Raw genomic sequence first — 13,730 nt, forward strand, 5'->3', positions numbered from 1 at the left:
AGGCATGTCTGTGAGTGATTTTCTAGATTAGGTTGAGGTTGGAAGACTGACCCAGATTGTGGGTGGCACCATTCTATGTGTTGGAGTCCCGGACTACATCAAAAGGGCACAGTGAACCGGAAGTTCAACTCTCTTTGCCTCCTAACTGTAGATGTAATGTGAGAAGCTGCCACAGGCTCCTGCAGCTATGCCCTCTCCACCATCATGGACTATGCCCTCCCCACCATCATGGATTATGCCCTCACTCTGTGAGCCAAAATAAGCCCTCCCATCTCCTGAGGTTGTCACACCAGTGAGAAAAGTAACTTTGATAAGGCCCTTCAAGAATGATACATTTTTGATGCAGGAGGTGAAGAGCCATGTTCTTCTAAAGCCTGTTTCTTGACATGGTTTGGAAGAGAGTTCACATGTTTCAGATGAGCTGTGTTTTCAGGTGGTGTATGTGCATGTATGTATGTGTGTGTGTGTGGTCGCTTGGTCTATACTAGTGACTCAGACATTTCAGACATTTTGGATGAGCACAACAAATTCCAGAATTACATGTCATTAACTATCGTTTTATCTAGTTCGGATTGTGAAACTGGTGTTAACACGGGATTGCAGGACCAGAGGGCAGGCTTGAAGCTAAATCATCCAGTTCAAACTTCCAATTAGTCCATCAGAGCATTTGAGATGTAGATGCAAATGTCTCCTCCTAACAGGCTTCTGGCCTGGCAGAGTGTGTCTCTGATTGCAGCTGTTTACATTAAGGATTTCCAGTGCTTAGGACATTTGCAGACTTGGCTACTCTCGCTAGCCGGCTTGTTCCAGGGATCCCCCACCTCTGCTTCAGTCGGGCTGGGATTACAGGTGGCCCACTGTTCCTGCCTGGTGTTTAAGTGAGTGACAGAGAGCTGAAGTCAGGTACTCATATGTGTGTGGCAAACAGTTTACCCACTGAAGGCATTGCTCACAGCCCCTCCCTCCTTCTGTGGGCATCTCACACGAAGTCTTTTTCTGTTATTTATTTATTTATTTATATTTGTTTTTGCTTTTGACACAGGGTCCTTCTACAAAGCCTAAGTTAGCCTGGAACTTACTATGTAGCCCAGCCTGGCTTTCAGCTTCACATCCTTGTGCCTTTGCTTCTGGAATGCTAGAAGCCTTTCATTGTTCTTTATCAAGGGTGGGCCTGTCTATCACTGCAGGCTTATAGGCACCTTGAGCCCACTGATGGTCTCTGAAAAGGAATGGGGCCTGCTCATACTGAACTAGCCCTGTTGTAGGAGGCTGCTTGTTTGTTCTTGGCTTCTCAGCCCTGAAATAATCACACAGAAACCATATTATTTGCAATACTGTTTGGCCAATAGCTTAAGCATATTTCTGGCTAACTCATATCTTAAATTAACTCATCCCCATTAATCTGTGTATTTCTACAAGGCTGTGGCTTACTGGGTAAAGTTCCATCCTGCTTCTGTGGGGTTACATGGCTTCTCTCTGACTCTGCCTTCTTTCTCCCAGCATTTTGTTTAGTTTTCCTCACCTACCTCTGTTCTGCCCTGCTGTAGGCTCAGGCCCGCTTTCTTTATTCATTAATGGTAATCACAGCATACAGAGGGACTCCCACATCATAAGCCTTTCCCCATTCAGGTGTCAGAATTTTAACTTCCCAGACCCTAAAATGTGACTGTGCTTTGACGTGGGAATTTTTAAAAATTAAATTAGTAAAAATTAAAATATAATTTCAACATTTCCTTCTTTCCTATCCTCCCCTATCCTAGCCCCTCCCATGTCTCTTCCAGCTCCTTCCATGCCCCCACTCCCTCTCAAATAGATATCCTCTTTTTGATTATTATTGCTACATGCATACACATAAATGCATAAATACAATCTGCTGAGTATGTTTAGTGTGACTTTTGTGTATATGATTTCAGGGCTGACCATTTTGTATAGGATAACCAATTAGGAGCTTCAATCCTGGAAGGGGCTAATTCTCCCTCTCTTAGCAGTTACTTGTAACAAGTCTTTCTCTATCCTGACTGCCAGCTCCCATATAACCACATGGAGATTTTTTTATTAATTGTGCATGCTTGGCTTTAGCTTAGGCTTGTTCCTAACTAGTTCTTATAATTTAAAATAACATATGTATGTACATATACATACATATGTTATTTTAATATATATAAAAATCTACATTCTTTCTGGGCTCGGTAACCTTTACTCTGTACTTCCCATCCTGCTTCCTCTGCATCTGACTGGGGACTCCACCCTTCTTCCCAGAGCTCTCTGTCCCCAGACGTCCCGCCTAACCTCTTCTGCCTAGCTCATGGCCATTCAGTTTTTTATTAAACCAATCAAAGTGACACATCTTCACACAGTGTACAGGAATAGTCCACAACAGTTACTACATATCTGCAGTTCTTTGTCTGACGTGGGACCCCATGAGAGTTCCACCTCCCATGCTGGGATGCCGATTAATATTTACATTGTTCAGGTCTTGCTTCGGCAGCCATGTTGATGAGACTTCATGGGTGTGGCTTCACTGTCACATGTAGGACAACCTAATATCTCACAGCAAACTTCCTTGTCCTCCAGCTCTTGCAGTCTTTCTGCTCCTTCTTCCAAGATGGCCCCAGAGTTGTATGATAGACGTATCCATGGTAGCTGGGCTCCCCACGATCTTTGTTATCATCTACATTATGATTTGTTGTGGTTTTTCTGTAACAGCCTCCTTTTTCACTAAAAAAGAAGCTTCTCTGATGAGAGGTGAGAGCTATGCTTATGGAGTTGGGACTTAAAAAAAACCGACTAAAGTAAAATAAGGCCCGCATGAGTGGTTCTAGTGCAGTGTGACTGGTGTCCTTATGAGAAGCAGAGCTCAGAACACAGGAGTGCACGGACATGGAGGAAGACTGTGTACGGGTGTGGTGGGAAGGTGACCGTACACAAGCCCAGGAGACAGTACTCATAAGAAAACCACCGGCTAACTCTTGGACCTTGTTCTTCCAGGCCCAGAATCACAACAAGAAGAAACTTTGAAGCCACTGAGTCCATGGTTGCCCTAATAACCCAATACTGGATCTGTCTCAGGTGATGGCCTCTCCTTCCTAGAGGGACTTATTCTATGTGACTACTGCATTTAGTGACTAAGGACACAGAGGGGTGCCTACAAAGCAGAAAATCAGCAACTAGAATCAAGTTCCCAGCAGGCTGCTGATGGGACAGCTTATGTCAGACGTTTGACAGCACCCTTGCTCTTCCGGAAAGTTGGGTCCTGATTTTTATGTCTCTTTGGTTGATTCCCTTAACTCCATCTGGACTCTGAGTTTCTGTCCCTCAGCCTTCTTCGTGTGTGTGTGTGTGTGTGTGTGTGTGTGTGTGTGTGTGTGTATGTGTGTATTATGAGACACATGTAGACAACTTAGAATTGACTTGGCTTTTGAGTATGTCTAGATGTTGGGATCCAGTGGAAGGTGATGGTTTCTGAGCCATCCCTGGTCCCTGGCTGACTCAGGTTAGGGCCTGATCCCCGAAATACAGCTGGAAAGGATATCCATGGTGGACTTTTTTGACTTCAAGTCTCTTGCTTCTGAAGTGTGACATAGGGTCTCATCTGCCTTTCTGGGGCCCACTTCTGTGAAATTCAGGGCCTGAAGTTCGGTTAGATGGATGCCGAAGCAATCTCAGCAGAACAAAGATCAAAGTTCACTCCTTTCTGAGGGTTTAGCCCAGATGGTGTTTCCAGACAACAATTGATTATATACATCGAGAAAGGCTGGTGGAGAAAGCCAACACGGCCACTGATTGGCTGGCCAAGGTTACTGGGAGCAAAGAAGATGGAAGGGAGGGAGGCAAGTGTCTAGGAGGAAGGATCCCAGGGTGGACCCTTATCACTGACAGCAGACTTCCTTCTCGGCTTAGTGCTAGAGGCCCAAATCAGTTATCTCAGCTACAGGGCACATTTTCTTGTAAGAGCAGAGGACAGATGTCTTAATGTGTATCACTATGAAGTTTGGGGGACATGACAGGAAGCGAGGGGTTCACACAGCCAGAGTGAAAGCTTGATCTATATGAGGCAGGTGATTTACAGGAGGAGAGAGGCGCAGGCGTGTTCTCATGGCTTTTCCATCTCCAGCTGAATCGCACCCCTGAGCCCTCTGTGTCAGCTGTTGGTTCTAATGAATAACACTGGTGAGAATACTGTAGTAATGTTAGCTCTGAGTTCCTCCAGTGCAAGACCCCAAATTAAAGCCCAATATTGTGTCATCTTGTGAAATAGCAAGGACCTCAAAGGTCCTTAATTAAATTCTCCTCTCCAAGTTAGCAAGTAGCTCTGTCCAACATTATTTTTCAAGAGTTCAGGTTTATTTGTGTGTGTGTAGTGCATGCATGCGTGTCTAGAAGCTGATGTTGGGTATCTTCTTCAATTACTCTCTGTTTTACCTTTTGAGGTAGGGTTTCTCCCGGAACTCGTCAATTCGACCAGGTTGACCAGTAAGCCTTCTGTCTCTTCTTCCCAGCATTGGAGTGCCAGGTGGATGTTGCTATGCCCGGTCTTTTTTGTGGGTTCTGGGGATTGAACTCAGGGTCCTCATGCTTGTATGGCAAGAACTTTGCTGACTGAGCCATCCTTCTATCACTTAGGCTCAGCTTTGTCTGATTTCTGTTTGATAATTGTTATCTAGTTGGTGGAAGGAGAAAAATGCAAAATCAACAAGATTCTGAATTTCTTTGTGAACAGGTGAGAGAACGATGCTCACATCATGTCTGTACGCCTCATCGCTAGAGCCTGGGGCATCCACAGCCTTAAGGGAGGCGAGAGACACAGTCTTTGGCAGGATGGGCACTTAGAATTACAAACATGATATCTTAGTTGTTTTTCTCTTGTTGTGATAAAAAACCATGGCCAAAGCAACTTATTTTAAGAAAGCATTTAATTTGGAACTTAAGGGTTCCAGAGGGTTAGAGTCCACAAGGGTAGAGCAAAGACATGGTGGCGGTAGCAGCTCAGATCTTATCGCTTGATCCCCAATTACCAATCAGAAAGAGAGAGGCACACTGAGCATAGTGGGAGGTTTTTGAAACTTCAAAGACCACCCTTGCTGGATACACCTCCTTCAGCAAGAACACACCCCTTAATTCTTCCCAAACAGTTCCACCAACTGGGGGCCAAGTATCCAGATTTGTGAGCCTAAGGTCGCTGTTTTCTGCATACATGAGTACTACATCCCGCTCAATATACTTTTTAAAATTAAAGTAAAATGAAGCAGGTGGTATACATTTTAATATTTTATCTTTGCTGAATATATATGTAAAAATCATTTCAATACACAAAATCACTAATGAGACATTTTATACTCATTTTTATATCGCCTTTTAAATCCAGTGGGTTAATTTGTATTTCCTCTAAATCTCTCTCACCATCTGCATTTCAAATCCTTAGCTATCAAATGTGACTTGAGGCTGTGAATTGATCAACACAGTTCTGTGTCATCTCTCAGAAGGTTACCAGGGGCACCAAACTACATTTGCTGGTGGTCGGCACCTATTCATGAGCACGTCCATGTTGGCTCCCCACACTGCAATGGAAAGAGTTCCTACAAGCACTTCCAAAATCCATGTCTGCTTTGGGAGTCCCCTTCCTAAGAACAGGAGATCAAATGTTCTCCAGAAGGCAGTGCCAGAATTAAAGTCCTAGGAGAGTTGTTGGGGCAACACTGGAGCAAGGGGTCCCTCCACTCATCCATTCACCCCTTCATTCATTGCCTTTAAGTCCCGAGTGAGCACTGTTCTACCAGGAACAGGTTCGTTACTGCCATCCTAGAACTGCAGCTTGCTGGGGCAGCTCTACAAGGTTCTGTGAATCAGATGAAGATTTAGGTCACGTGTTGTGCAGCATCCTTTCCAGCCCATTGACACCACCTCCCATGATTCATCTGTGCCTCAGAGAAGCAGCTCACGTTGTTAATTGCCCATATCCCATGGCATGCCACTCCCCAAAGCTGCAAATCAAGGTTTTTGTGACATCTCTTTCCTAGCAGTGACTTGTGATTAGGTTGTTGTTCCTAAAAAAGGTCCATCCCTCATCATCTTTGCAATTTCCCCTTGATTTTCTTGTTTGGTAAATTGCAGTTTCCTGGATAAAGACTGGTTTGGGAGTCTCCTCACTTTCCCTGTCGTTACTCAGCCAGAAAACACACCTAAGACTCGGGCTGTGGGAAGCTACTTCAGAGGCCTTGTGGTCCAGTGCTTTCAGAGATAGAAAAACTGGGGACTAGGAAGGGGGAAATTGCTTGCCCCAAATCACATAGTTTTTATTTCATCTATTTGGCTTCATCCCACTCCAGTCTCTGACTCAGAGCTGGCCCAGCTAGGCAAATGTTGTGCTATATGACTTATAACTGGCTTTGAGGTCCCTGGAAAGGAAATATTTCTTCCCATGATAGGAGAAAAATGTTTGGATCCTGAATAGCCCACAGGTAGTTTGAGTGCACCAACAAGGTGAGGATGACCCTGAATCCCAGCTCTATGGACAGCCATGTAACTCTGAGGGGGTACCCTGCTTCTCTGAGTACTAGCTTCTATTTTGGGGGCATTTTTGAGACAAGGTCTTATTGTGTAGCCCTGGCTATCCTGGAACTCACTATGTAGACCAGGCTAGCCTCAAACTCATTGAAGGCATCATGCACCACCATGCCTGACATCAGTTTCCATCTTAACAGTGGTAGTAACAGCTGTGCCACATTGGTTAACAATGATGATTGTGGACAAATAAATCCTTTCTCCAGCCCTCGAAGAGTGGCCTCTGCTGTACTCAGGGACCAGCTCTCTCTTCAAGCTGCGCATGATCTCTACTCATGTCTGAGTCCTTCAAGCCGGCTGTGGCTTTCCTGACACTGGACTTTTGTCTGTACCATTTCCTCAGCGAATGATGCTCTTCCCCCTTCTTCTTTCCTGCTCGTCTGGCTGATACCATCTCATTCTTCAGATGCCCGCTCCCCAGTGACCTCTTCTGAGAAGTCTCTTTGGTTCCCTGATGAGTCCAGAATGCTTGCTGTATCAGCACATATCTCTGTGGAGTATTGGCCTCAGAGGTCAGTACAGAGTGATAGATCCCATCATACCATTTTCACGCTTATGTGCTATGCTCATCTCCCCCCACCCCTGCACTGCCTCCCGCATGTCCCCTCTGGCTGGATCCCTTTCTCTTTCCACATAGCCTCCCTATTGCTTTCATACACTTGTGTTTTATTGCCCTCCTCAAAATCTTGTCCTCTCTCCCCACGGCCCTCTTTCTAGTTTCACGATCTATACACTCATATAAATGCATACACATGCACACATAATTTTAAACCTAAGTCCTGCGTATTTGAGAAAGTACACAGTATTTGTTTGTCTGAACCTGGGTTATTTTGTTTAACATAATGATTAGCCAGTTGAGTCCATTTTCCTGAATGTGTTATGATTTCAGTTTTTTTTAGGCTACATAAATGCCTGTGTCTATATGCAATTCATGGTCTCTATCCATTCAGCTGTCGATGGACATCTAGGCTGGCTCCAGTTCCTGGCTGTTGTGGATAGTGCAGCAATAAACAAGGTATGCAAGTATCTCTGTGATGTGTGAGTCCTCTGGGCATCAACCCAAGAGAGGTGTAGTTGAACCACATGCTGCTTCTATCTCCAGGTTTTTAAGGTGCCGCCATACTGGCTTTCACCCTCACTAGCAGTGAGGCAGGGTTCGTCTTTCCCCACAGCCTCACCGTCATTGCTTCCCACCGTTTTCATGCTGTTAGTCATTCTGACTGCAGTGAGATGGATTCTCAAGGCACTTTTAATTTGCATGTCCCTGATGACAAAGGATGCTGAGTACTTTTCAAGTGTTTATTGACCATTTGGATTTCTTCTTTTGAGAACTATCCATTTTGTTCATCAGCCCATCTATTGATTGGATCATTTGTTTCTTAGTGTTTAATTGTGGCTGCAGTTCTCTATACATTTTATGGATTAATCTCTTGTGTAGCTGGCAGAGATGTTTTATCTTACTATACAGGCTGTCTTTTTACTCTGGTGATCATTTTTGCCATGCAGAGGTTTTTAATTTCATGTAGCATCATTGACATATTTTTGGGATAATTTCTGATACTATTAGAGACTTTTAAAAAATTTTAATTTATTTTTTTTTTATTTTTAGAAAAGTCCTTGTCTTTGCATGTGTCTTATAGGATTTTACCTATGTTTTTCTGTAGCCTGTAGCAGCTTCAAAATTTCCAGATTACGTTAAATTTTTGATCCCAGTTTGGGTTGATTTTTTTTTTGTGTGTGTGTGTGCAGCGTGAGAAGTATGGATCTAGTCTCATTCTTTGTTAAAGAGACCATCTTTTCTTGAATGTTTGTTTTTGACAGCCTTGTCAAGAATTGTCTGTAACTGTGTGGATGTATTTTTGGGTTCCCTATCCTACTCCATTGGTTTGCAGATCTGTTCTTGAGACAGTACTATGCTGTTTACGTTACTGTAGCTCTGCAATGTAATTTAAGATCAGGTATTGTGATGTTTCCAGCATTACTTTTTTTCTGTCCACAATTGCTTTAGTTGTTTGGGGTCTTTGTTGTATAATGTGAGTTTTAGGATTTTTTTCTAGTTCTGCAAAGAATGCCATTAGAATTTTCAATAGGGATTATGTTGAATCTGTAGGTTGCTTTCAGAAATATAATCGTCTCCTTGGTTAGATTTATACAATATTTAAAAAAAATTTATTCTGAGTAGAATTTTCTCTTTGATTTCTGTCTAAGTGGGCTCATTATTGGTATATAGAAAAGCTACTCATTTTGTAAGCTGATTTTTGTACCCTGCTACGTTGCTGAAAGTGTTTATAAAGGCTAAAAGTTTTCTGCTGTGGTCTTTAAAGTCTTAAGTATAGGATTGTGTTCGCCACAAATAGTGATAATTGACTTATTCTTTTCCTGTTTGTAACCTTTTATTTTTCCCTTGTCTAGCTAAGACTCAGCACTGTATTGAATAAGAGTGGAGAGAATTGTTGCTTTTGTCTTATTCCAGGGTTCAGAGGAAATGGTTCCAACCTCCCCCAAATATTATAATGATGGCTTTAGGTTTGTTGTATAGTGTCTTTATCATATTGAGGTATGTTACTTGTACTTTTATTTTTATTTCCCCAAAGCTTTTATTATGAAGGGATACTGAACTTTCTCAAGGCCTTTTTTACATTGACTGAGATGGTCCTGTGGAGCCTGTCCTTAAGTCTACTTATGTGCTGGATTGTAGTTATTGATTTGTGTATGTTGAATAACCTTTTATTTCCAGAATGAGACTAACTTGCTCATGGTATACAATCTTCTTAACGTGTTCTTAAACTTGGTTTTCAAGAATCTCATGGTAAATTTTTGTGTCTCTGTTCATCAGAGAGGTAGGTCCGTAGTTTTCTTTTTTGCTGTTGTATTCTTTTTTTTTAAAATATTTATTTATTATGCATACAATATTCTGTCTGCATGTATGCCAGAAGAGGGCACCAGACCTCATTACAGATGGTTGTGAGCCACCATGTGGTTGCTGGGAATTGAACTCAGGACCTTTGGAAGAGCAGGCAATGCTCTTAACCTCTGAGCCATCTCTCCAGGCCTTGCTGTTGTATTCTTATCCATTTGTGTACAGCTGGCTTTGCTCAGTGAATTTGGAAGTGTTCTTTCCTTTTTATCTCATAGAAGAGTTTGTGAGATCTTCTTTGAAGCTTTGGTAGTCTTGACAATGAATCCGCTGGTCCTGGTCCTTGTTGGAAGGCCTTTTATTACTGCTTCTATCTTGCTGTTACGGACCTGTTTAAGTTGTTGATAACCTCTTAATATTTTTGTAGGTATATACTTGTGATGTGTACCTGCATATTTGTATGTGTAGGTACATGTGTACATAAGTGCTCATGTGAATGGAGGCATGGGTTTGATGCTGATGTTTTCCTTAATTATTTTCTACTTTATTCCTTGAGATAAGGTCTCTTAAGTGAACCCAGAGTTTACCACTCCAGCTGGTCTGGCTAGCTAGTTTGCTTTGACATTTTCCTGTCTCTGTCCCAGTGCTGGGATTACAGTCAGGTTGTCTGGCTTTTCTGTGGGTCTGAAGGATCTCCGCTCTGGTCCCCATGCTTTCTTGGTAAGCACTTCATCCACTTAGCTATTTCCCAAGACACTTGACCAAATTTTGGTAGGTCTTGTGTGTTCTGGAATTTATTCATTTCTTCTAGACTCTTTACCTATTCTTTTGAATGTACATTTTCAAAATTCTCCCAGTGTTTCTCTCCATTTCATTGGAACCCATACTAACTTGCCCCTTTCACCCCTAATTTCATTAATGTGGGGTTTTCTCTTTCTTTTGGCTAGTTTGGCTAGAAGTTTGTCAATCTTATATTTTTGCCAAGCCCCAACTCTTGCTTGATCAGTTCTGTCTATTATCTCAATTTCAGAAATTTTTGCTCTGATTTTTATTATCTTTTGCACACTCCTGCTTTTGGGTTTGGATTATTGTTCTTCTGGGATTCTGAGGTACATCATTAGGTTATTTGTTTGAATCATATACTTTCCTCTTACACTTAGCCTGGGCCATATCCCATAGATTCTTTTGAGGTTTATTCTCATTTGATTCTAGAAATTTTAAAATTTTCTTCCTGGTTCTTTCAATGTTTCGTTGGTCATCCAGAGTGTATTGTTCACTCTCCATGTATGCTTATGGGTTCTCTTGTTATTGGTTTCTGGTTTCATTCTATTATTTGATACCAGATACCAGAAATTATTTCATTTTTTTGAAAGACCTAATGGGTAGCCTAAAATATGGCCTATTTTAGAGAAGGCTCCATGGATTGCTGAGAAGAACATGCATTTTGTTTCTGTTGGGTAGACTGTTCTGTGTAATCTGTGGAGTCCATCTGATGTATGGTGCACTATAACACTGGTTTTGTTAATTTTTAGTTTGGATGAGTTATCTAGAGATGAAAGTGGGATATTCAAACCACCCACTGTTAGTCCATCAATACTAATTTGAGCCTTTGTGCCCATGAGTGTATTTTATAAAGTTTAGAGACTCAAATTTTAGTGCATATATTATAATTGTTATATCTTGCTTTAAAAATGATATATTTTATTCACTCTCACTCCTCCCTTCAGCCCCTCCCAGATCCATTATTTGCCCCTCCCCCGTTTTTCTTTCTGTCACTGTCTCTCTGATTCTCTCTCACAGCAGCAGATGGTCTGTGTTCTTTTTGTTAATGCATAACTATTTATCTCTTTGAACCATTTTTTGTTTGAAGTCTACATCATCAGATATCTGAATAGCTACCCCACTTATTTTTGGCATCTGCTCATTGGCTAGATTACCTTTTCTATGTTGACTCTTAGTCTGTCTTTACCAGTCATGTTGTTTCTTAAAGCCATCAGATAGATACAGATTTTTAATTCACTCTTCCAGTTAGCATTTCTATATTGGTGGTTTAGGGCTATTTGCATTTAAGGTTATCATTGACACATGTTTGCTAATTCTTATTAATTTTTTGGTTGTTTTTCTGGTTGGTTGGATCATTGTTGGGTTTTTCTTTCTCCCCTGTTAATATAATGAATAGCCAGTTTACTGTGTTGGAGATGATAGATTCCTCTCCAATTCGCCTTTATTTATCAATTATTCTCATGACACTAATTCCTTTATGTGCTCTCATGATTAGCTCTCTCCTTCCTCTGTGGATAGCATTCTTTTAGGAACCTTTATAGTAATGCCTTGCTGGTTATGCACTGTTTCAGTTTGCTTGCCTTGGAATGTTTCTATTTCTCTGTCCATGATAAAACATGGCTTGGCTGGACATAGCAATCTTGGTTAGCACTTACTTACTTTCAGGAGCTGACATATATTTTTCCATGTTTTCTCAGATTTGAAGAGTAATGATGAAAGATCAGATGCTGTTCTCAGGTTTCTGCTCTTGTAGGTGAGCTTTCCTCATGCAATTTTTAACATTGTTTCTTTGCTTTGTCCTTTTGGCATCTTGACTATAATCTATCATGGAGACGTTTTTCTCTGGCCATACTCATCTGAGGTCAAATAGTTCTTTTTTGAAGGAAGAAAGTAGGTTTGTTGAATACAATGTAGGGGTTAACATATTGAATATTAGACAGTGAAAAAAGGTACCACCCATAACCTCAAACAGCAGTTTTTTAATCAGACACCCTGATAGTACAACCCTAAGATATAATAATATATAGTAATATATATTTGAAGAATAACATTAGGAGAATATAAAAAGTCTTTGTTTTCCATTATGTTTCAATAGTCAAAGAAGCGTTATACGCACATTAAAAATGTTGTAATTCTTAATCGACAGGAGTCTTGAAACTGAGCTGAGGTGTTTCAATCATGTTGAATGACACTGTGAACTGGGCCTGTGCATGGTGCTAGGTGCCCATGCATATTCAGAAACAAGGCAGCAGTGGAGCCATTCAAAGCAACATAGGAGCACTGCTAGAAACCCCTCAGGTTTGGGTGCCCTTCAGTTTGAATTAAGGTTTAGCGATTACATGTTCAGGAATCTTTTATTGTCACCCCATCTTTACGCCCCTCCATACTCAGTTGTGAGACTCTCTAGGGGAATGAACTATAGTTTAAGAAGCTGGGTTTCCTCATGCCAGGCCACTTGTCACTCAGCCTGTGAGGAGATACATCCTGTGTTCCCAGTTCTGACTGGAGGCGAGTCAGCCTACCCCTGACTTGGACTAGTCCTTGGACCTCCATTCTGCTGTCTTTCCTTTTCCACTCGAGATTTGCTCTTAGCTGGTCTTTTGTTCTATAGAACCCGGTGAAGGTGTGAAGTGGAAGTCAGAGGGTTGCCCTGATCTATCTGGTGGAAGCTAACATGGGAATACAAAGTTGGGGAAAGAGTAGGGAGGCCTTAGGAGAGGGTGAAGCAGGGAGACTTGGGAAATGCCACACATGGAAGACAGAAAACTTTAGTGGGTGTTAGGAATGTGCTTCTTTCTTTGAGGGCGTGAGTAAATATTTGAAGTCCAGCTTCTCCTTGAGCAATGAATGCTGGGCTTACATTCTGACAACCCCCTCACCATGCTGCAAATATCATGGGTCAGAAATACATTTAATCAGAAGGCCTGTTGGGCACCCTTGCTTAGCATCACAGGGTGGGGGGGCACATGGGGGAGTTGGGTTGTTTCCCTTTGCTACAAGGCTGATGGAGAGCCAAGTGTTGCTCACACTGCCCAGTATATATAGATTGTTTTCTGTGTAGGTACAGGGGCTTGAGCCTTGGGTCTTCATGCTTGTGTGGTAGGCGCTTTACCAGCCACGTTAGTGTCTCAGCCCCTAGGTCAGCTCTTGATAACTGAGCAGTTTCTTTAAAAAAATTTTATGGCATTTGTGTGTATGTGTGTGTGTGTGTGTGTGTGTGTGTGTGTAGGTCAGAGGAAAACTTGAGGGAATCCGTATTCACATGCTACCGTATGGGCTCTAAGATTGAGCTCAGGCTTGGCAGCAGGGGCTTTATCCTCTTAAGCCTCTGGCAAATCCCTATGAGCAGTTTCTTTAGGTGAAGCATTACATGGAGGCTGGCCCACACTTGCATTTGGGTCGCATGATAATTGGTTTTTGAGAAGAGTCCTGGAGTGTTCAGAGCAGTGCTGGGTCTGTTTGCAACCCTTAGGTCACCCAGCGTCTGGTGTTCTCTGTGCATGGTGAGCACGCGTGGAATAATACCAAC

General features: G+C 42.1%; 1 long non-coding RNA gene across 6 annotated transcripts in view; it reads left to right on the plus strand.

The window, feature by feature from the left end:
* LOC125404727 (uncharacterized) overlaps positions 1–13,730 on the plus strand; it is a 116,103-nt gene that overhangs the window by 73,211 nt on the left and 29,162 nt on the right. For 4 of the 6 annotated variants that reach the window (XR_015739022.1, XR_015004262.2, XR_015004264.2 and 1 more), the window contains one exon: positions 2,989–5,325. This is a non-coding gene — a long non-coding RNA (uncharacterized LOC125404727). Of the gene's footprint in view, positions 1–2,988; positions 5,326–13,730 lie in introns of those variants that run through there. The other 2 variants (XR_015004263.2, XR_015004265.2) reach the window with 1 other exon arrangement.

Source organism: Myodes glareolus, chromosome 10, assembly GCF_982192425.1.
Source record: "Myodes glareolus chromosome 10, mMyoGla1.1, whole genome shotgun sequence".
NCBI classification, from domain to species: Eukaryota; Metazoa; Chordata; class Mammalia; order Rodentia; family Cricetidae; genus Myodes; species Myodes glareolus.